Genomic DNA, 21997 nt, shown 5'->3' with positions numbered 1-21997 from the left:
TAAATTTTGGTTTCCACCAGATTCTGTCAAGGTATCACATGAGCAACACTCTGACATGGTAATAATGTCAGTCAATTTAAAAGGGTGCCACTTCAAAGTGAGGAAGGAAACTTGGGAATAGTCCCATCATCGTCTATCGGTCTGAGATTTTGTTCCACAGTAGTCACACACACAGTCAAATGGTCAAGAGCTGTCGTGTAGAGATTAATGAGGAAGCTCTAGGCATTCTGGGAGGTCAGTGCAACGGGAGGGATGGGGGTGTGAAAACAAGCCCTCCAGGACCCCCCAAAAAAACATTTGAACATGCATTCGCTCTAAATGAGAGGACTGATTGGTCTTGAATATGCCCAATCTGACATTGAGTAATTAAGAGAAATTATGTGGTAAGGATTGTTTCCATAATGTCTTCGGGGGCTCTGTAATAAAGCCTGATGTAATCCAAACTGCTTTCAAATGGCCTGTGACAAATAAAGACTGATGTTACGGCGTGGCGGTTTGAGTGCATTGTGGACCATTGTCTCCATGATGTAATCATATACTGAGGATGCTTTTAATTACCAGTTAAATATTTACATTGGCAATTAAGCTAATTAACGTAAACACCATCATTCACACTTGATGTGCTGACATGAATTGCAATAGCCGTTTTCACTCTCATGAAATGAGAGGCCCTTTTGCGTGATGCATAACCTGGGCTATCGAGAATATAAATAAACTTGACCGTTTCAATCTTTCTTTTCTTCTACTGTCATGTCCAATATGGCATTACAGAGAGAGACCTTAGTCTCTTTAGTGCTGATCTCTCTTGATCCTGATGTGTGGTCTAAATGAAAACTCAAACAGATCCATTCTCTCAAGTTCTCTCACAGATGTGAGGATCAATACAGGGACATGTGGGTATCGATCAGTGTAAATGGTAGCAACACTCACAAATTTGCCAAAACAAGACCTTTTTTTCCAGAGGTCCGAGGCCAGCGCCAAGTGTGCTGTAATGTTTTTACGATGTCTATGGATTTTATTGAGGTAGATTACATAGAATTAAGTTGTTCAACTTACAACCAGGATTCTCAGGATGGCAAACTTTTGCTGAGCTTATCGGCACAGTTCTGGAGGATGGCTTCTCAGACTGCAATTTAAATGCAGTGTTGCCAAATTTGATAAGAAACAGACATAATATCTGTTAAAAAATGTATTGAGAATACCTTTGGTATAAGAAATCAACAAGCAATTCACTAAAAATACAGATGAAGTATACAAATATTAGGCTTGATCACACTTAAAATTAGAGATTTTTAAATGTATCAATAAGATAATATTTATATAACTTTTCATACCACATAATGCTTACTTGATCTTTAAAAACATACTGTTTATATAATAATACATAACAAAAATCATGTTAAATGTAATCTCAAAATGAATACTAATTTCTCATATTTTCTCATTGTCCAAATGTCTCCAATTCATTCGGAGCCTAACTGATTTTAGTTTTTACGTTTTTCTTTTTAGAATAAATTGCTAATTATTTAAAGTATTTAGATAGTCCATAGCTAGTTAAAATGAAGGCAGTTGATTTTAAAAGATTGTGCAATCAGCTCAAACACAACAGACACATACAAAAAAAATAATCTTCAATTAGGCTATAGCAAAATGAGTAAAGTACATCTAAATGCACCGACATGTTGTCGTTTTGATCCCAAGCACAAACTGTCTCTGATACGAATGTCAAATCCTAATGTCAACAGGCACGCTGACAGCACGGTCTGCCACTGTGTTAATAAGCACACACTTTCATTTGCGCCCGTCATAACAATAAGGCTCTTGAGATCAGATGGAAATTGCTCTTGTCTTTTACAAAGTCCATCGTGTTTTCTAGAGGGACAAGCCAAGAGGCCAAGATGTGCAGTGGAGTGTGTCGAGTTGTTCAGGGGGGTGGCAATGTCCCCAGCTTTAAAACCAAGGAATGTTAAATCATTTAATTGTTCCCTAAAAGCATAAAGTCTAATTAGCATAGACATAATTGCTGTGCCTTGCGGCGTGGGGCAATTTACATCTAGGCAAGATGTTAATTGTTGTAATTTCCATTGTAACATTTCTGAATGCATGTTATGCAAATGATGTGCAAAAAAAGAAAGTTCATTCACAGCATTTGGTCATTTTAATGCCTGTGTTAATTGGACATATGTTTGTTTAAGAACACATCGCAGCACACCAGTGGCTAATATCAAACGCCCTGACACAGGGCCTAAAATTAACACTCACCAAATGTAAAAGTAAAAACAAGAGTAAAAATCAATGTTGGCAACTATATGAAATTTGCCAGTTGGACGTTTTTTTTAATTCTGAAAATGCATGAGAATGCAATATGGTTTAGAATGCTTATTATATGTGACTGCATTGTAGTTAGAAAAATACATTTAAAAACTACATAAAAAGGTGTTTGGTGGATTCAGCATTCATCTTGTTAATCTTGCATTGATTTACTGAAAAGAGAACGCAACAGATCTAGGCTATACATGGGCAAAAAATAATAATCGCCAATTCCAGTATCTTTTCTAACTGGTCCTAGCTGTTAATTATTGATATTCTTTCACCCGACAAACCAAAATGATCCCGGATTGCGTTATAAGCTGATAAATATCATTAGTAGAAAGTTTGTGTTGAGTAAGCCCATCGATGGAGAAGCACGGGGGCAACACGCATCCATACTTTGCATTTTATGCAAGACAAAACAATTGATTTTTGCAAATCATTTTAAATACATCAGCAGTCCTTTTACCTGGTTTTCCCAATAGACCCCTAGTGTTGAGTGGAACCATGGTATGTCTTTAGCAATAATGCAAAATCAATGAGCAGAAACAGAGCTATCATCTCCTTAAACGCAAACTGCTATTTCACTGATTTCTAATTAAATTGACAGTGAGTCCAAACAAACGGGCCTCCTCGCTGCACATATAATACAATACTCTTGGTTTTAAAGACCAAATAATGTGGCTGACTTCAGAGTAACAAAATTATACAATTTCGCTTTCTCAACGCTGAATGAAAACACATCGATCTGTAAACATACTCCTTTGATGGTTCTAAACGCTCAACAAAGCCTAGTGTCTTGAAATAGATATTTGTATGGTAATTCTTCCATTTATCTTTGAGATGCGGTGGGGAGATGAGAAGCCCTCTTCTATTTGCAGTTCCATTAATCTTTTGAAGTCTTAAATGCGTAATCCAATGAAAGACAAAGCTGAAATCCAGAGCCAGTCATACCGGATTAAATATTTATAGTGGATGCCTTTCTCCGTTCCTACACCAACAACTTCTACGCTTGTTGCTCTTTGCTATGAAGTGAGCTAAGGCGCTTGTTTGCTCGCTGGCCCATAACTGGGAGGACAGCGCAATCAGAAAAGTACCAGAATCAACATGAAATAGCTAACAATTACTGGCATTTTTCCCCCTTTTTTACATGGGCATGAGGAAACGAGGAGTGTATAAATCAAGCCATTCTGCTAGAACACTTGCTCTAGGTGGAAGGCACAGGGAAGTTACTGTGCTGTTAAATGATTATGTACTCATTCTAGTTCTGTCACTTTGTGTTTACACCACTGTCAATGACGTGCCAATCAAGACCTTTATAAGACCTAATTCACACAGCAAAGGCTAGTGCTTTTAGCGAATTTTCCAGTCGTTGCCAATGAGTATTTAAAATCATGTCTGCTTAGATTTTTGCTTAACTGGAGAAACAGGAACTTGCCTAAAAACTGATCTATTCAATAAACAAACTAGTCTAGTCAAGTGATTAAAAATGTTAGATGAATAAATCACACAATACGCTGATTAATTAATTTCATGTCAGTTTTGCATTTATTGCTGGAAAAAATGCCTCGAGAAATTTACAGATAATGTTAATATTTAGATTTTTACAAATTAAATGAAAAATAGATTAAATAAATAATGAATTGCTAAATAATAAATTCTTAAATGCAATTGATAAATTAATTAGTGGGAAATAAATAATTTAAAACAATGAAATTGAAAGTAATAAAATTTTTTATTAAATCAAATAAATACAAATCAAAAAGTATGTGTAAAATTTGTGCTGATTCAATGTGCTTTGTTACAGTAAAAATATAAATAGACCCCAAAAAGGAGTCTCCTATGTTGATTTGGGATCTGGCTTTATTTTCTGGATGCCGGTCCCTGCACTTATAGACCTGCCATAAGGGATTTAAAAGATTCCCTGAATCTGGCTCTTTTCAACAGTAAATCCTGGTATTATACTCCTCCAGGCTTTGACTGTTTTACAGCAGCATTTAAATAAGTGAGCATAGGGGAAAATATGTCAAAGGTCTGTAACAGATGTCCAGTGGTCTTTCCGTTCTCCCTTTGGCTAATTTAGCACTATATTGAGCCTTCAAGGGAGGATTGATGGTCCTGAAGGTGTCCCCCCCCCCACCCCCACCCTAACATGAGCAAGTCTCAAGAGGGAGCAGCTACAACTTCCAACACTTTATTATTGGACAATTTGGAGTCTTCTTTCAGTTGGGTGACATGGCTTAGGAGATGTCACAGACTGCCCAATCAATACTGGAAGCTTAGCTGGCTGAAGTGTCTACCACCGCAGTGGCAGCAGCTGTGGCCGAACACACTGCTGACCTGTTTACGGGATGGTAATTACTTCGGAAGTGCCCAGCTTTTGGCTCTCACTGACCAGAGTGCATTAATGAAAAAAGAAAAAAAAAGCATAGGGCCTGAGCAATCAATCCATCCATGAGTTTGACCACTGCATTTTAAATGATGGGGTCACCGATGATTAAAGCTAGACAGTGAAACATGTAAAAAAAGAAATTTAATTACAAAATCTATCTGTCACTCCCTTCGCTTATGCCGCATGTGACGGACGCCGAAAACATGCTCACTTGACAACAGTCATTTTCGGTCTCTCAACCAGTCAGTGACGATTTTTACAAAAGATTGAGGTTCATATTTGTAAGCAAAACAATTGTTTTGCCGTAACGATTGCACTTGGCTGAGATTAGAAAACAAAACAAAATCTCCCACCCCCAGAATTTCTCTGTGAATCGACGAGCATTAACTCCTGACATTTCTTGGCTTATTTCCTCTGAATGAGGAGCAGGAGTAGACAGAAGCTGTGTGTCGGGCTGTGGTTGCCATGTGGCGCGATCTACTTGACTTGTGGTGCAACAAAGCGCTCAGCATGTAGGCAATCCAGACCCCAGTAGCTGGCAAATGTATTGATCCTATGGATTTCCTCCAAAAGTCGTGATAATGATATATCATGGCCAGATTTGGATGAACAAACTGTTGGAGAAGTGTGAAACCAATTTAAGGACATAAAGACCATGACTTCCATTTGCAATGCTTCAAACAACAAAAGGAGAAAAATCTATGGAGACCTTTAAAGGCCTTTACAAGAGGCTTCATTTGTCTAGAGATGGTTGTTAAATTTCCTAACTGACATGTATTTTTCAAAACGTTTTAGAGCAGTACTCAGAAACTCACTACAGAAAGTATGATGGCTCACTTATAAAATGGCAATATAGTTTGAACTGGTATAAACATGATAATGCAATGAAAACACAAATATATACACATTCCAATTTTGGGCTCAATAATCTTTTTAAATGCGAACAAACATTTAAAATACCCGTTTTCTATTTTAATAATGTAATTTATTCCTGTGATGGCAAAGCCTGATTTGGATCTCTAGAAATATTTTATATTATCAATACTGAAAATAGTTTTTTTTTTTTTCAGGACTTTTTGATTAATAGAAATTTAGAAGAACAATAGCTAAAATACAAAACTTTTGAAAGAAAAATATGATGTCTTTACGGTCAATTGAGTGACTTGCATCCTTTTCTGAATAGAAGTACTAATTTATTTAAATTAGTGAACGGTACTGCATACACAAATTGTAAGCAAAAGTAAAAGCCAAAAGCATTTTAGCATTAAGGCAACAAGGTGTGTGTTAACTAATAAACATGATGCAAATGTATATAGATTGTATGTAAATTAAGTTGATGTCTTGCTTGCAGGGCAAAAGATCACTTTAATTTTACTTTGCTCATTTTCATACTTTCAAACTGACAGTTAAGGAAACTTTAAAAATCCATACTTCATCATGGTTTAAAGAAATCTGTATAGTTACACAGCAGTTCCCCTGCATACTGCACATGGATTAAAGTTATGGGAGGACAGAAAGACAATTTATGTGTTTTCTATTATTTTCTAGGAAATCTGGTCATAATCCTGCATGTTAAATATCAGACACTTTCATTTTTCATCCTGAATCAATGCATCTGTGCTTTAAGCTTCTTAGTATGCTGAAGAATTGGATTTCTGTGAAAACATTACATATACAGGTTTGTATTAAAATCTATAATTTATATTCCATTTTCACCTGATTAAAATGTAACATCTGATTATGGGAAACCTTTGCAATCTTTCTGACATCATGGAAAAAACGTTCATTTTAATCTCTGCAACATTTTAATTACTAGGTCAATTCTTACTGGGGGGGGGGGTATTCTTTTCACAAAACAAATTGTTGCTGCAACTCAGAAAGGAAAGGATAATTTTAAAAGAGAGCGGAAATGCTATTCATAATTAAGATTTAGTTTAGTTTTTTTCCCCATCTGCTCTGCATCATGCTTACCATGCCATATTGATAAATGAAATAAATGTTTTCAATAAATGTACAGTAAAAGAAAGGTTTTAATTAAATTTATATTTTAAACACATTAAAATGTTCAAAAGCAACTGATATTTTTGTTACAAAAATACCTTATGGATGAGTTTAGACTTCAGTTCTGATGCACTTTCCTGTAACATGAAACAACCACTAAATTTGCTAACTTTCACTAATACTCAAACACAATATAATGCTAAATAAAATATACTGAAATGTAAACTTGTATCTTTCTGTTTCAGGCTACACACACCTTCAAATCAGCCTTTTCTTTGGAAATGAAAATAGGCAGCATTTATGTCAGTTTGCTTCTCCTTGCTCTGGACACCTTGTTTGATGGCAGTTGTGATTTTGCATGATTTTTTTCTCCTCTTTCCCCTTATATAAATTCTGAAAGGAAACTCGCAGTCTTTTGTAGTTATGTTTTAAATTCAAGCTCTCGCCAGCATGCTGAGTGTTCATTTTGGAACTGTGATGGCCAAATCAAGATAACAACATGTCTCTCCAGACAAAATGACCACAGCATGATGCTGCCAGCTGAAATTAATTCCGCAGTTGACTCGAGGGGGATTCAGAAGCAGTGTCTGTCTACCGCACCTACTGTACAAGTCTTGAATATTTAGGGAGCCTTGTCTTTTACGTGCGGTTCTCAATTCACTCTCCCAGCATTTACTGATGAAAATGTACATCAAGCTAAATATTTTCATTTAGGTCCTCACAGTGCCGTTAAGAACACGGTGGCGCTTTGATCCTATATGAAAAGGTACTGTACATTTGTTGGAGCTGTTCTCTGTGGCTGCCTTTGTGCTCCAGATGCAATTCTGGAGAGATCAGGACAAAATAATTCTTCCTGTCTATGCAACCTGACATCTAAGATTTTAGGGAGCAGATTCAAAGCACACCATTTTGATTGAATATGTATTTTTGAATATGTGTTTCAAAGACAAAAATAAAACACACACACACACACCTATTGCTCAGCATGAATACAATATTCAAATATATTTAGCATGACTCACATAAAAAAAATTCATTACATTATATACTCATAGATTACATATTTTGGTCTACTTGTGATTTAGCAGCTTATGATAACAGCTAATAATATAATATAAATAACAAAAGAATCAAATCTTCACAACCACAAGGACCAGCCAAGTCTAGATCCAGCTCATGGGATCTTGGCTTTGTCAGTCATGTGGAAATATATGGCGTTTTCTAGGTCAGGTCAAAATTCTGACATTTCCATTAAATGGAGATGTTAATGTTTGGAATATTGCCAAAATAATTTCGCAGACTGATCAGTATCATACTCGACATACATGTGGGAGACAGTTCATAAATATATCTAACACTAGATTAGCAGTCAGAGGACTGGCCGGAAGCCATTTAAAATAAATGCAGTGAAAGGGAGAACATTTTATTTATTTATAAGGGAGAAAAAAAATATTAATAATATTAATAATAATAATAATAATAATAATAATAATATGCCCCAAAATGTCTGAATAAAATGAAGAAATTAAAAATGATACATTAATAAATAATAATAATTTTTTTAACACAAATATTAAAAAAAAAAAAATGTATTAATTGTATCATTATCAGATTTAAAGCTACAAAGAAATATTTACCATACGCTAGGAAGATATGACTCTTGGTTATGTCACGACCACTTGACGTCTCTATTCAGAGAGCAGTGTTGTAAATAATTACACACAATTAGCACTTAATTAATGAGGCTGAAACAAAGAGACAGCTCCCTTGGTGCACTTTTTCAGCTCGAGGAAAACACAGCCTTGCTGCTGTTGACAATATGCCATCTGTTTCCAAATCCGAGCCCTGGTAGCTCTGTTCGGTTATAATATGGCATGTTGGAACAGTAATCGCCCCCTTGGGCCGACATAATTACGACTCCATGTTAATCACCTAACAATTAGCAGCCATCAGTTCCAAGGGGCAATCAATGCATTAGGAGACTCTCCCACATGTTTCAGTGTTGTTCTGCCCTTCAGACTGACACCTTCTGTGCACTGAATAAGAAGTCATTTGCACTTGTACCAATTAAGATTACTAATATCCCATGGAGAACTGAAGCACCTTTCCCACCTTTTGTGGTGTTGATTTTTTTTTTCCCCACTCACTTTTTTTCATTTCCTCTCCCTCTGCTTTTGTCCACAATGTTTTTTCCAGTAATAATTCTCAATATTTGACTCTCCTCCATCATCATTCTCCTCATATTAGAGCCATTTATTATGAATAATATTGTACAATTTGATTTGAACAAAACTATTGAAGCAGGTGCAGCCCTGAGACTGATCTTCATCCCTATTGTGTTCCATTCGTTTTGATCAGCAATATTAAAAACAATCCAAATACGAAAGCACGCCATCGATCACGTCGCAAATACATCTCCTTAAGTGGCACACGTCAAGCTGTATGGCTAACAATGCACATTCAAAACATACACTGCTGAGATTCACGTCACTCGGGTTTGTTAATCGACAATGAGAAGCCAGATTCGCTCTGCATGTGTGGTTTATTTCCCTACAGACTGTTAGACTTTAGAAGCAGGGGTAAAACTTAAAAAGAACTGCTTATTATTTCACATTAGAAGCCTTAATTCAATGGCAACCCTGACTGTCCTTTATTCCTTTCATTATTCTTTATATTGCACAGATGTTATTACTGTGCAGATGGCCACCTTCCCTTATTACTGCACTATATGGCTGCAGCTACATGCGTGAATTGATGTGCAAGGTGGGAATATTATACATCTGTAATATATACCGGGTGACATATTGTAATGCATATGGGGGTAAACATACAGGGTCCTCCATATTCATGCATAACCTGCCTTTCCCCCTCCATTCAGCTGAATAATCAGCAAAGGGTTTGGGAGTCAGGTGCCGGCCCCTATAACCGGGGCAGGGGGCTAATTTAAATGTCAGCCTCAACATCACCAAAAAGTACCTATGGCAATCACTGAAAGGTTAAATAGGTTTTCTGTCTTGTTCTTAATTTGCTGAAATTGCAAAATCAATACCTGCAGTTGTAGTCACAGCTTCTTGTTTTACTGCTTTAAGATAAAGTCTACAGGAAGGCAATCTTCACTTCCAATTTGCAATGTTCAGCATCAGGGTGCCTCTTATCAGTGCTTTTAAAAAGCAGCTGTCCGGTCTAACCGCTGTGCCGACACACTCCGTGACGCGAGACCTTAAAAACACCTTGACCAGGCAGGAAGAAAAATATACGTTAATACACACACTACCAAAAAAAAAAAAAAAACATTAATTAAATGTTTTCCTCCAAGCATTACAAAGGGATTCAAACTTTTTTTTTATAAATCTCCGTTCCTGTAGAGTACATTACAAACAGCTGTTCATCAGGCTCAGAAGCTACAGGGAAAGCAAGGATAAAGGGCACAGCCTAAACTCACAACCAAATACGGTTCACTGGATATATATGTGTGTGTGTGTGTGTGTGTCATCTTTGTCTGCATATAAAACACAAATTTCACCTTCAGAACACAGCTGGTTTCGGTTCTACACTTGAAATGGCACAGAAAGCTTGATTTACAGCAAGCCAGCATTCATGTGCTCGGTTCTAAAGCCTTCCGTGCCCTGTCAAGCATTTAGTGTAAGTGTTTTAGCATTATGCTAATGAAGCTTTTGAAAGTGTGTGTTCATTTAGCTTGTTTTTAAGGCCCTTTCAGATCTTTTGTCTCAGTGTGGGCACTGTTAATCCATCTTAAAACCTCTTTTTAATCTCTCTTTCATTAGTGGAGATAAACGCAGTATGCCACCTTCGTAGCTTTTCGCTTTGATTGTGGGCTGGTCGTATGAAAAAGGAAAAAAGCCAGTGTATGGCCTTATATTAATAGCCTTAGACTGCAATCAGAGGGCTCTGGGGACTTTTGAGTTTTATTGCAGAAATAATTTCACATGTTCCAGAACAGATTAAAGAAAATTTAATCTGGATATTAAGAACATTATATCCTAAAGTTTACGGTCAGAGCTGGAACAGACAGAAAGAAATCCACAGAAATTAGAAATGGATTTGATTAGGGCAAACTGTAGATTTAAGAACTATAAAAAGGGGAGGAAAAAACTGCATTATCATCATCATCATCATCATCTAAGCCAGGCTTGGAAACTACAGTGAGCCTTTTCTCAGAATTTTCAAATTATTTTCTGACGTCCTAATTTGTTCTGAATCATGTTACTCAAAAAGCAGATTTAGTGAGGAAATAAATAGCAACCAACTGAACATCATTTTCAGAGTCATTTACATTTCTGTTTCATTTATCATAAAATACACTTATAATCTTAAATTCACAAATGCTCTCTCGACGACGCAAGTACTTCAAACAGTCGCGCTCGTCACTTTCATGATCTGAAGAAATCCTGGTTAAAGAATGCCTTGTTTACAATTTCCCATTAGGAAAAAAAGGTTCAAGAAGTTCATTTCTTGCCTCACGCCTACAACAGTAATGCTTGGGGAAACACTGCCATCTATTGGTCATGCAAAAAACAACAGGTTAGAGGGTTACCTATTCAAAATGCATAGGTAAACATGCAAATAGCCTACATGTTAAGTAACAGAGCTCCTTGGGGTGTGTGCAACACATATTGCATGCACATTTCAGCCTTAAAAACAGCTCGGTGTTAATCTTGCTGCATGGCACAGTGGAACAAATGACACTGAGACCCAAACTGCCACAACTGTTTTGCTTTTTAAACTGAAATTAGAAATTAGAATTAAATTGAAATTAGAAGTGACGTTTAATCTCAATAAACCACACTACACTAAGTCAGTTTAAAAGTTACTATGTAAATAAACATCATATGGAAGTGGTCTTCGAATAAAGGGTGTAGTAATACTGTAAGAATAATCAAAGGATTACTGCAAAAATGAGCAGTTAACTGTAAAATAAGTCTCTCCGCCCTGGCGGCGTGATTATACTTAAGCCCTGTAGTTAGGTGTTTTGTATTTCCATATTCACACACACGTTCCGAGACAAAGGTAAAGGAAGAAGAGGAGGGTGACAGCGTGGAGGTAGTAGCCAAAATGTCTGCCGCACCTTTTATTGAAGTGTATGAAAGGAGCTGAAGGAAACCCACACCCTGTTTTCATTAGCCTCATGTCAACCACAGAGAAAAAGGAAGAGGGAGAGAGAAAGAGAGGGGATGCATTTTCTTTCCTTTTTACCTATGTGCCTCATATTACAGCATGCAGCTGGGAACCAAAACCAGAAGGGACCTTAGGGAAAAAAAATAAAAATGTTTTGATTTAAAAATATTTAAAAATATTTGAAACGCTTGCAAAAAAAAACACAAAAGAAAAGAAAATACTAGGGGAAACACATTTGGTTCCTAATTATATTTTATTATATTAGCCTATACACATCTTATGATGGCTAGTTAGATGAGGTGTGAATAAAATTTGAAATGCAAATAAACCATTATTAATTAATATTATTACTAAATTGAATAATTTGTAGATCCGGATGTATATTAATTCAAATTTAAAATTACACAAAAAAAGAACAATTTAGCTTCTCATCAGATCAGGTTCAAGCACTGCATTTTCCGCATCCATAATTAACAGTTATGTCATGATCTCTTATTCCATCTGTTTTCACTTAACATTTGCAAAACGCCTCTGAAAATGACTAAACAAAAGACATTTTTTGAATTTGTGGTGCTTGTGAAAACAAAACCAGATGTTTCTGTGAGAAGGAGTGGAACGGAATAAAATTTACACATTTAAATCAAATATATATCATAATACTTTAGGTGTGCGTGCATATGAATATGGAAGGACTGTGTCACTCACTCATGGCTGTTACATTATAGCTCTTCTATTATACAGTAACTTGCAAATAGAGTATTTTTTACAAAATCATGCAGCATTAAAGTAAAAAAAAAAAGCATTGCCCACTAAAAATGCAAATAAACATCACAAATTACAAATGACTACATTCCTAGCAAGCGCCCTCATTAGTATGCAAACAGAAACGGCGTAGTAAAAGATGAAGAGAATCAGAGCACAGGAAATGTGCATGTCGATCAAGCCGCTACGAGCAGCTGACTGACATTGTGTTTGTTAAAGCCCTGTGAGCGGTGAGAGCAAGCCTGGCTTATTACCATGTAGCATCCAACACTAAGACTCAGCTTGGGGAAAGTGCGCTCTAACAGGCGCAAGACCCCCTCAGCCGAACATTTCGGCTTATACACATCACTGCCCCGAACGAGCATCAGCAACCCAATGACGCCTCAGCCAGCAAATTACATTCCTTAATGATCGTTTGACTGCGATTGTCACACGCATCACTCTGTGCTCATGCAAATGTGCACTCCTGACTGGCCAATGGCAGATACTAATACTGCCCCACGCATGATTAGAGATGATGGATCTCCCTGGTTGATTAACACCACCACCAAAAAAAACAGAAAGACTGCCCACCGTAAATCTACTCGCCCTAAACGTCAGCTGGCGTGACTCGCTCGCACTTATAAAAGGAGAATTAACGCAGGGAGATTAAGTTGAAGGAAATAACAGGGCGCCTCCTGTATATTACAATGGGCAGTCGGTGTCCCCTGAGAGCTGAACGCTGAGCTTGAACAATACATCCCTCATCAGGAACGGCGCAGAATTACAAGCACATGGAATTACTAAAGCAGCGCTCCAAACTCTGACACAGCAGTAAGCGACAGCAACCACCATTTAACCCAAATTACACTCACACTGCAAGCAACAAACGGAGACGAGATAGTAAAACAACCACACGGCACGAGGGTTCATGCAAGATTTTGCCAACTCGCTGACTGAAAAATGACAAAGAGAGAGAGAGAGAGAGAGATGACATATTTAAAAATATTTACCAGAATGTTTCCGTCCTCTGAACCGCCCTATTTCACTGTGTTTGAGCGAGGGTGTGCGAGCGAGCGCGCGTGTGTGTGTCTGGGGTTGAGCTAGCCTCTTCTTGGACCGGGGAAAAAGCAGACGGGGGATAAGGCAAGTGTGGTGTGTGTATGAAGCCGTGGCCCCGAGACGCATGACCCACCGTGATGTTTCGGGAGCCAGTCAGTGACCTTGCGCTCTTTCTGTGATTAATTCCCTCTGCCTTGCGCTCGGCTGGCCCACAAAATTGTCCCCAAAAATGGCCACATTTGGACAAATAACAATTGAGGTTTAGCTTTTTGCAAATTCAGTCTCTTTCAAAATAATAAACATTCTCAAATGCATACATGTTGATTGGATGTGCATTTATAGTTGGGAAGGGAAAAGGAATTGAAAAATCTAAAAAGGAGGACAAAGCAGTCAGTCAGTCAAAATGGAGGTTTGCAGAAGGGGAGCCATTACAAATATTCAACCAGAGATTCTTCTCCTCCACGGCACGGCGATTCTCATTTTCTGACAGACTGAATTACTATTCATTCACTTTCTTTTCTGATTATGTGCTGGACAGCGAAATTTTAGGGGGCTGCGAATGCTAATTTTTTTTCTTCCCCCCTCTCGTCTGACACCATGACAGCAGTATCTGCCGTCACAAGGGCAAAATGGGGAGAGGAGCAATCTAGCATCCAGGGAGATGAATTTCTGATCAGTGGCGGGTCGGCTGCTCCTACCGCAGGCTTACAGTAATCCCATTGGACAGCCGGCTCTGATGAAGACAGGGAGAGGGCCGCCACAATGGAGGTGGCTTACAGTGGCGAGAATCTCGCTGTAATTTAAAGTCATGCGTTTTGAGCACCGCAAATCGCGTAAGGAAGACCAACAAGGAGTGATTTAACCGCTGGAACGGTTATGTAAATTGCACTAACCCATCCTGCACACCCATTTTCACTTCTTCCATTGTTTATTTTAGCTCTCTCGGTCAAACGTGCCCGGCTGACGCGCTGTTTAACAAACATTTTAATGCGCCCCCTCGGGGCCGCGCTGATTAATGAACTTGGGTTTGATTTCATTCACTGGGAAACACTGGTATCCATTCATGTATAATGTAGGAAAGGGATGCAGGTTGGGAATAATGAATTGTGAATCTTTTAATCAGTTTGGGTATTCATGCACACATTTTCAGAAAGAAAAATGGGTTTCAAGTGGGTTTTAGTGTGGAAATCAACCTCGCTCTGGGAAGACGCTCCAAATATCCCTGGGATTCGTTGAGCAAACATGAGCGCAATAAAGCTGACCAAAGCTATCAGAAGCTGTTAGCATGAGACAGACAGAGCACATTCTTATAAAGGTCATGAATCTGGGCTGTGTGGACACATGACCAAACGAACTTCGTAAATGTTATTGTACAGGATGACCCGTGTGAGGTAAGGTGTGCCTCAATCTGCCTTAGTGGACATAGAAGTCTGTGACAAGAGTGGAAAATTATACATACCTCACACGACTGGACCCACTGCCAGAGACCAAAAACTAAACTAAACAAAAAAGAAAAAAAATAGCATTTTGAAGATTTTAACATAAAGAAATATTTCATATTCACTACTTCAAATGTCACAATTAATCAAATTTAAAAAATTGACATCGATCATGTAACACTTTTTGCAGACAAATGTTTTATTAAAACGCTAGATAATCTTTGTACCAACAGGTTTTCCACAAACTTTACGTAGCACAAATTTATGTAGCTTGAGTGCTGTTGTTAAGGGACAAACAAAAAGTGAGAAATTCTGAAATTCATTTTATTAGCCAATTAAACTTTTCATTCAAATTGTTACAGTAAATGTTGTTTATATGAAATATAATAAAAGTACTAGTAATTTTCTATTTAATAATACAAATATGCAGCATATCTCTAGATTGTTTGTCCCAAAAATGTTTCTTGATCACCAAATAAGAGTATTGGTATATAATATTAGTACTTTTGAAGGACCATGTGACAATGAAAACTAGAGTAAACTAATGACTACTGAAAAATCATAATGCTAATAATATTTCACAAAATGCCATTTGCTTTTCACTCAAAATCTACACATTTACGCAAACAATGATAAGAAAATATTTCCATTCTTTACTAATTAAACAAAGAAAGAAAGAAAGAAAAAACCCTGATGAACAAAATGTTAACTAATTCTCCTGAAGCACTATGGAAATTCATACTTCCATGCTTAAACCAATCACACCTGTATATAAAAATATCTGTAAAAAATTTATTACCAGCAGTGAAAAACTTATCTATCAGAACTAGAAGAACTAAAACATACCCATCTACTTCAACTCATGATGACACTGCAACAAAAGGCTGCTCCACAACAGAATATGCGCTGACCCACAGAGTAAAAACATACAAAACATGACAGCTTATTGTTCCACCATAACTAAGAACCCAAGACTTTTCCATAAAACTGCTTTTGTGGGAACTTTAATGATGGGGAAGTCATCCACAGAGAATGAATAATGAATGATGCATTTGATTTTGGAAGCAGAGTCTGGGTTCCTGTTCTATAAAGGATATTGTGGAGAGAGTGTGGCAGTTGAAAAGCATGAATACCCGGGCGGGGGCAGAGGGGGCAACGGAATCAGCAGAGTTTGCTTGAGCAAATTAATTCACCTGAGTACTGTGAAGGCGAGAAGCTCGGAATATTAACAAGGCTCTTATTGTAATTGCATGATTACGGTGCACCCGGACACCAAATAAAACCATTATTTTGGTATTTTTACACACATATTTGTTCAAAGCCCGCAGACATGTTTATATATTTATGCGTTTGTTGGTTTGCAAGCCCACCAAGTTGACCGGGAACGATGATGTCACTTGGACAGAGGGCAACGGCGCCCAATCAGAAGCTACAATCCCCCCTGCAGCTCCTGCACGCCTTTCCTCATAACCGCAGGTGATTTACAATATGGAAACGAATTGTTCCGGATCTTCATGATGCCTCTTGCAGGGGGGGAACCAATATTGAAGGAGGTTAAAGAAATGAGATTAAGGACCAGGCCACATGCCGCACTGCCACAAGATTGGGCCCGGGGATAGACACATGCATTAGACTGATGAAAGTGAGGCCTCTGATCAGAGTTCTGAGATGAACACTTGTTCAAAAAAAAGAGCCTGATGGAAAAATAGTAAGAGAGAGAGAGAGATGACAACATCTGTGAGGTAATGAAAGCGCATTGTGTCGTGCTAGATTGTATGGAGGCAACTAATCAGATCTCAGAGGGTAGAAGGGTGCCGCTGTCATTTGCTGGGTTCTTCCCGCTATTGTCGTGATGGACCGGCCTTCACTACGAGGCCTTCACTAGATGATGAGTGTCTCACACATGAGGGGTTACGGGAAGTTCACGTGAACGAATGAAGTCCATTTCCGAGGTGTGCGATGAGAGAGCAACACAACCGGTGTTTTCAATTTACAGCTCGGGCCAAAGAACCGTACATCTGCGAAAGAAAGACTAGGAAAAAAGCCCCAAAAATGCTTCCCGCAGAGGTGGCCTGCAAATACAGTGAAGAATGTGGTGGGATTTCTCCAGAACGTGCCAAGATGAATTGTGGGATCGGGGTTGTGTTTTAAAAACATTAGTCAAATTTTATGGCCAGAAACTTTCCTTAAACTCATTCGCGTTGTACGGAGAAACATCCTTGCATATGTTGGACCTCTGTTTACGTGCCCATTCGAGAAGGGAATTGCAAGCACCTCAGAACTCGAATTACCGCAGGCGTCCATGCAGCCAAGTCTAAAATAACCAGTATCACCTCATTATGCCGTAGGTGGGCAGAATTATGACTGGTGGCAAATTAAGTTGTTACATCTGCACCGTGTTGAAATATGGAGTGCAAATAGATGTGGTGTGGCAAAGTCGCAGATGTGCTGGACTTTATCAGGAGACAAGCTGTGCACCAATCTCCCTCTGCCAGTCAGGTCATTTACCTCCGGAGCACACTCGGCAGAACTGAAGCAGTCAGGACTATCTGTCCCAGACACATGCCTGACAGAGCACGGTGTTGAATGCACAAATGCATTTAAAATGCAGCTTGCATTTTTCCCTCAGACACACGCATGCATGAGGGTCCTAAAGGGACGAAATGCAGCATGCATCTGAATACTGAATTAGTCTGGGACTGTGTTGCAGCTCAATTTCAATGAACAGGTTAAAAAAAAAACACCTGATGATGTGGCAAGCATAGTCTCACAGACTGCACAGTGGAAAATGCAGTGCAATTCAAACATTCGATGATTTGAATCTTTTCTATAATAAACACATTTTTAATTTCAGAATTAATTTGAATTTTGGTGTATTTCGGGGGTATTTTTTCTAGTAATACAACTGTTCTGATATCATAATGAAGAAAAAGCTCATTAAAATTATTAAATTCTTGAATAGAGTTGAAAAAAAATCTCTACCATTTTTTAATTCTTAATTTCGATCTCTTTTTTTTTCTTAAAGAGTCATGTGTTCCAACAGTCCAACCAACAAGTGGAAACAAGCAGGAAAATAAACAGAACATTTTACCATAGAGGACACATGCAGATCATGACTGTGTCAAGGTCAATAAATCTAGTAAAATATCTGACCATTTAAAATCTTCCCTAAAACAATTACTATGATTTTATAATAAATAATAAAAGGATTAAAAACAAAGTTATTATTCATAACATTGTAATTAAGAACAATTAATAACAGTTTATACCTCATGAAATACACTGAACAGTTTTGAGTAAGATGTTTGTTTGTTTTTTTTTGTAACTAAGTTGTTCAAATGTGAAAGTAGAGACTTGCAATAATTCTGGCTACTAAAAAAGATGTAGGACATTCTGTGAAAATATAACCTTTATATCTTTAATATTGACTGAGTAAGGCCATGTCAAAGATGGAAATCATAGTGAAATTAATGGTTGAAATCAAACTTTGATGCTTGTTATCTCATGATTAGATTTTGAGACTCTAACCTGGATTTCACAGACAGGGTCACTTACAAATGAATAAAGACACAATTTTACTGAACTTCTGACAAGTAATATATATATTTATTTTTTTAAGTAATAGTAAAGAATAATGACAATAATATGCATATGTACCATCACATGTGTAAAAGGTGTAAAATACTACTTTTACTTTAAGGTTACACCACAAGATATTAAATGTAAATATTTTTTTTCAAATCCCAGAAAGTTTTTAAAACCATAAGAAACCACCATGAATACAGAGAACACATTTCTGAGAACTTGGCCCATATTTTAAACTAGATTATTCCTTTTCTTTATAAATGACTATGTCAGTGACCCTTATATAAATCAAACACAAACAAAAACATAACCACTAAGTGCAGTATCTTAACCACATGAGCTAATGACACCGTAAAGGCGATGAAAAGGACATAATCAGCGAGCTGGACCTCATCTCTGTTTGTTCCAGGAAACTCATTGTTCACTAAGTAAATAATGAAGGCTATATTATTCTGCATGGAATAATGTTAATAGAAATGTCCTCGTCAAATGTTGTCTATCAGGGATGTAATGAGAGCTGCATTATTCCAGCAGGGTGGAAGGTAATGAACTTAAATTCATTTACAGTGACTATTCAAGGGAGGGAGAAAAAAATGCAAGGAAGGCTATAATTTCAAGGTGTGCGGAACGACCGGCTATCCGTTTCCCTATTTCCAGAAGACGCCTGTGGAGCAGTTTGCCACGGTGTCCCGCAGAGAGCAACACATCAGTCTAGTCAGCAGGGAGTCATCATCATCTTCTTTTTGATTAATGATTCCCCAACTAAATATGATAGAATAGGATGGTAAGCACATTATTCGAAATTAAATAACTCACAAAAGTTTGGCTGCGCTTGAGTGTTGTCACTTAAGAGACAAACATCAAGCAGAGTGTTTATTTTTTTGTCAATTATTAATAGGAAGAAGTTCTAGATAACAATGGCCACATTTCATTTGCTACGCATTAAAAAAAAAAAGCCCCTAAAAGATAAACTCTCATTATTTTGCTCATAAATTAGGCTTTGCAAGTACAGAGAAAGCCATTGTGCCAGTGTAATTAATTTCTTATACTATTTGCGAGTACATTTCATAATTATTCAAATTTCCAAAAGGGCTGAAACACTTCCTTTAGTGGAGAGAGTGATTTTCTACACTTGACTTCCTGTTATAATCAAGGTCTTTCTAACCTGATAACTGAAGGTTACGCCTCGGTGAATAATTCAGTAAGGCACGAAAACTCTGGCGGCATGGAGAGCACTAATCTTATATAGTCACAGTAAAGGATATTAGGGAACAATTGCCAAAAGTGACACATCTAATAGAGAAAGATTACTCTGCGCTACATCAATTTGATTTGAATTGAATACATTTCACGAGCATTTTCTGCTGTGCCGCCCGGACATAATGCAAGAACGCAAGGTGTCAGAGAAGGCCAGGAACAGTCGGCCATTCTCAGACTGAACCCACATTTATGAAAGTCCTCAAAGGGAGGGTGCCGCTCTGATGAGAGAAACCAGCATTTCAGCCCGTCCTTTACCACTTCCTTTTTCCAAAGCAATAATCGTGTAAGACATGCAGGCGATGAAAAAAGGTGGAAATCATTTAAGTTCCGAATGCGTCCCTTCAATGCTGGGAGCCACAGGGTTTCGACACCTTTGCCTGCTTTCAGCAAAAAATTCTGTTGATCTGGAGGCGAATTATGAGTAAAATGTGTGGCTGAAAATGATGGGGCGCAATCTTTACCCTTAATCTCTCATTGAGTGGCAAGCTGGTCCCCAGCCTGACAGACATCATTAATTTTAAACTGTACTTACATTACCAAGTGTATGAATGTAGTGATTTTATTTCTTTATATCTCTTTCCTTTGCATGAACCTTGATCCTGAAAAGGGTGCAACGTGCAATGGCCCTGAATTCAAGCCCACCGCGGCTAATAGACCACCATTCACTCATTTTAAATGGAGAGCAGAGTTAATCAAAAATGTTCCCTGATGACACAAATAAATGAACACGCTATCAACAAAAGCTTTAGAAAATAACCCAGTGTGGAACACTTAAGCTACGCGTCTTGAAGGCAGCTGCGAATCTGATCCACGTTTGCATACGTTATAAAATAAAAAGATCAAGTGGATTTGTGGAGACTTGCTAGAAATTCCTCACAATATCCATCACTACAGTGGCTCTACTTGCAATGCGTCTTTAATGACACCTAGTGGCCAATATTTGTCATTGAATTTAATGGGGATTGGTGCTTCAGATGTGCACAACTGCTGTTTTAACTTGTCATATGCAATGACCAGCCAGAATGATTACTTTATAGATCAATAAAAAAAAAAAAAAACAGTTAACAAAAAAAATTGTAATAGTGAAGCTAAAACACAGTGTCCATTTAACCACACATTCCCACAAGATTACATGGGGGGGGGGGGGGGTGCTATTTTAACCAGCAGTGACTAGTAGTTACAAAATACTCGTATTTAATAAATATACTTAATATTTCCTAGTTAACTAGACTAGTAGTTACAAAATACTCGTATTTAATAAATATACTTAATATTTCCTAGTTAACTAGTAGAGTAAATATAATAAGCAATTGGAAAACACTGAAAAAGATACCATTCCCTATATTCGTTTGCTTGTCAGCAATCAGTTAGCCAAACAACATCAAATAGACAGTAGTTTAAGAAATAAACGTTCAAAAATGTTGCTATAGAATCATATTATTTAATTTCAGACATGTTTACTAACGTATATGACCAGAACAAAGCGTTGAGGCAAACACTGTAAACTACAGAAAAAGATACAATAACAAACAGTAACTCACCTTCGCGGTCTTTTCCACAGTGAAACTGAACAAAGCGTAGCCTAATGTTTGGTAATTTTATCTTCTTACTTAACCATTTACCCCAGTATTATACAAACGTGTGTCCTTTTGTCTAAATGCTAACTAACGTAAATAATCAAGTACGTTAGACCTCAAGTAAGCCACTTACCGCGTGGAATTTAATGGCTTTTGCCAACGAAGTTATTGAGAATAAAACAAACTTAATTTTTAATCTATATTTACCAAATTTCTATATATTTTTTGTTTGATTGTTTGTTTAAGGAAATAAAATTAATTGCTTTTCGCAATTAGTGAAATCTGTCTTCTGAGGCCCCGCCCACAACTAACACCTCAGCCTCTTTCTGTTAGGTTTACCATACAGCGTTTCACAAACTTTTAAATAATTATACAACTCTATCATTAAGTCTCCTTTAAAAATACATATTATATAATTCATTATCAACATTAATAGATATATTATTAAATTAATTCACACTATTACAGTAAAAAAAAATATTCTGCTCGAAGAT

The 21997-nt window shown here is 37.4% G+C and overlaps 1 long non-coding RNA gene across 1 annotated transcript in view; it reads right to left on the bottom strand.

Annotated features, from left to right (window-relative positions):
- Positions 1-21724, bottom strand: part of LOC128012813 (uncharacterized) — a 55801-nt gene extending 34077 nt beyond the window's left edge. The window contains exon 1 of the long non-coding RNA XR_008183188.1: positions 21468-21724. This is a non-coding gene — a long non-coding RNA (uncharacterized LOC128012813). The remainder of the gene's footprint in view (positions 1-21467) is intronic.
- Positions 21725-21997: the final 273 nt, after the last annotated feature.

This window comes from Carassius gibelio, chromosome B24 (genome assembly GCF_023724105.1).
Source record: "Carassius gibelio isolate Cgi1373 ecotype wild population from Czech Republic chromosome B24, carGib1.2-hapl.c, whole genome shotgun sequence".
In the NCBI taxonomy this organism is placed as follows: Eukaryota; Metazoa; Chordata; class Actinopteri; order Cypriniformes; family Cyprinidae; genus Carassius; species Carassius gibelio.
This window is presented reverse-complemented; position numbering and strand designations above follow the sequence as displayed.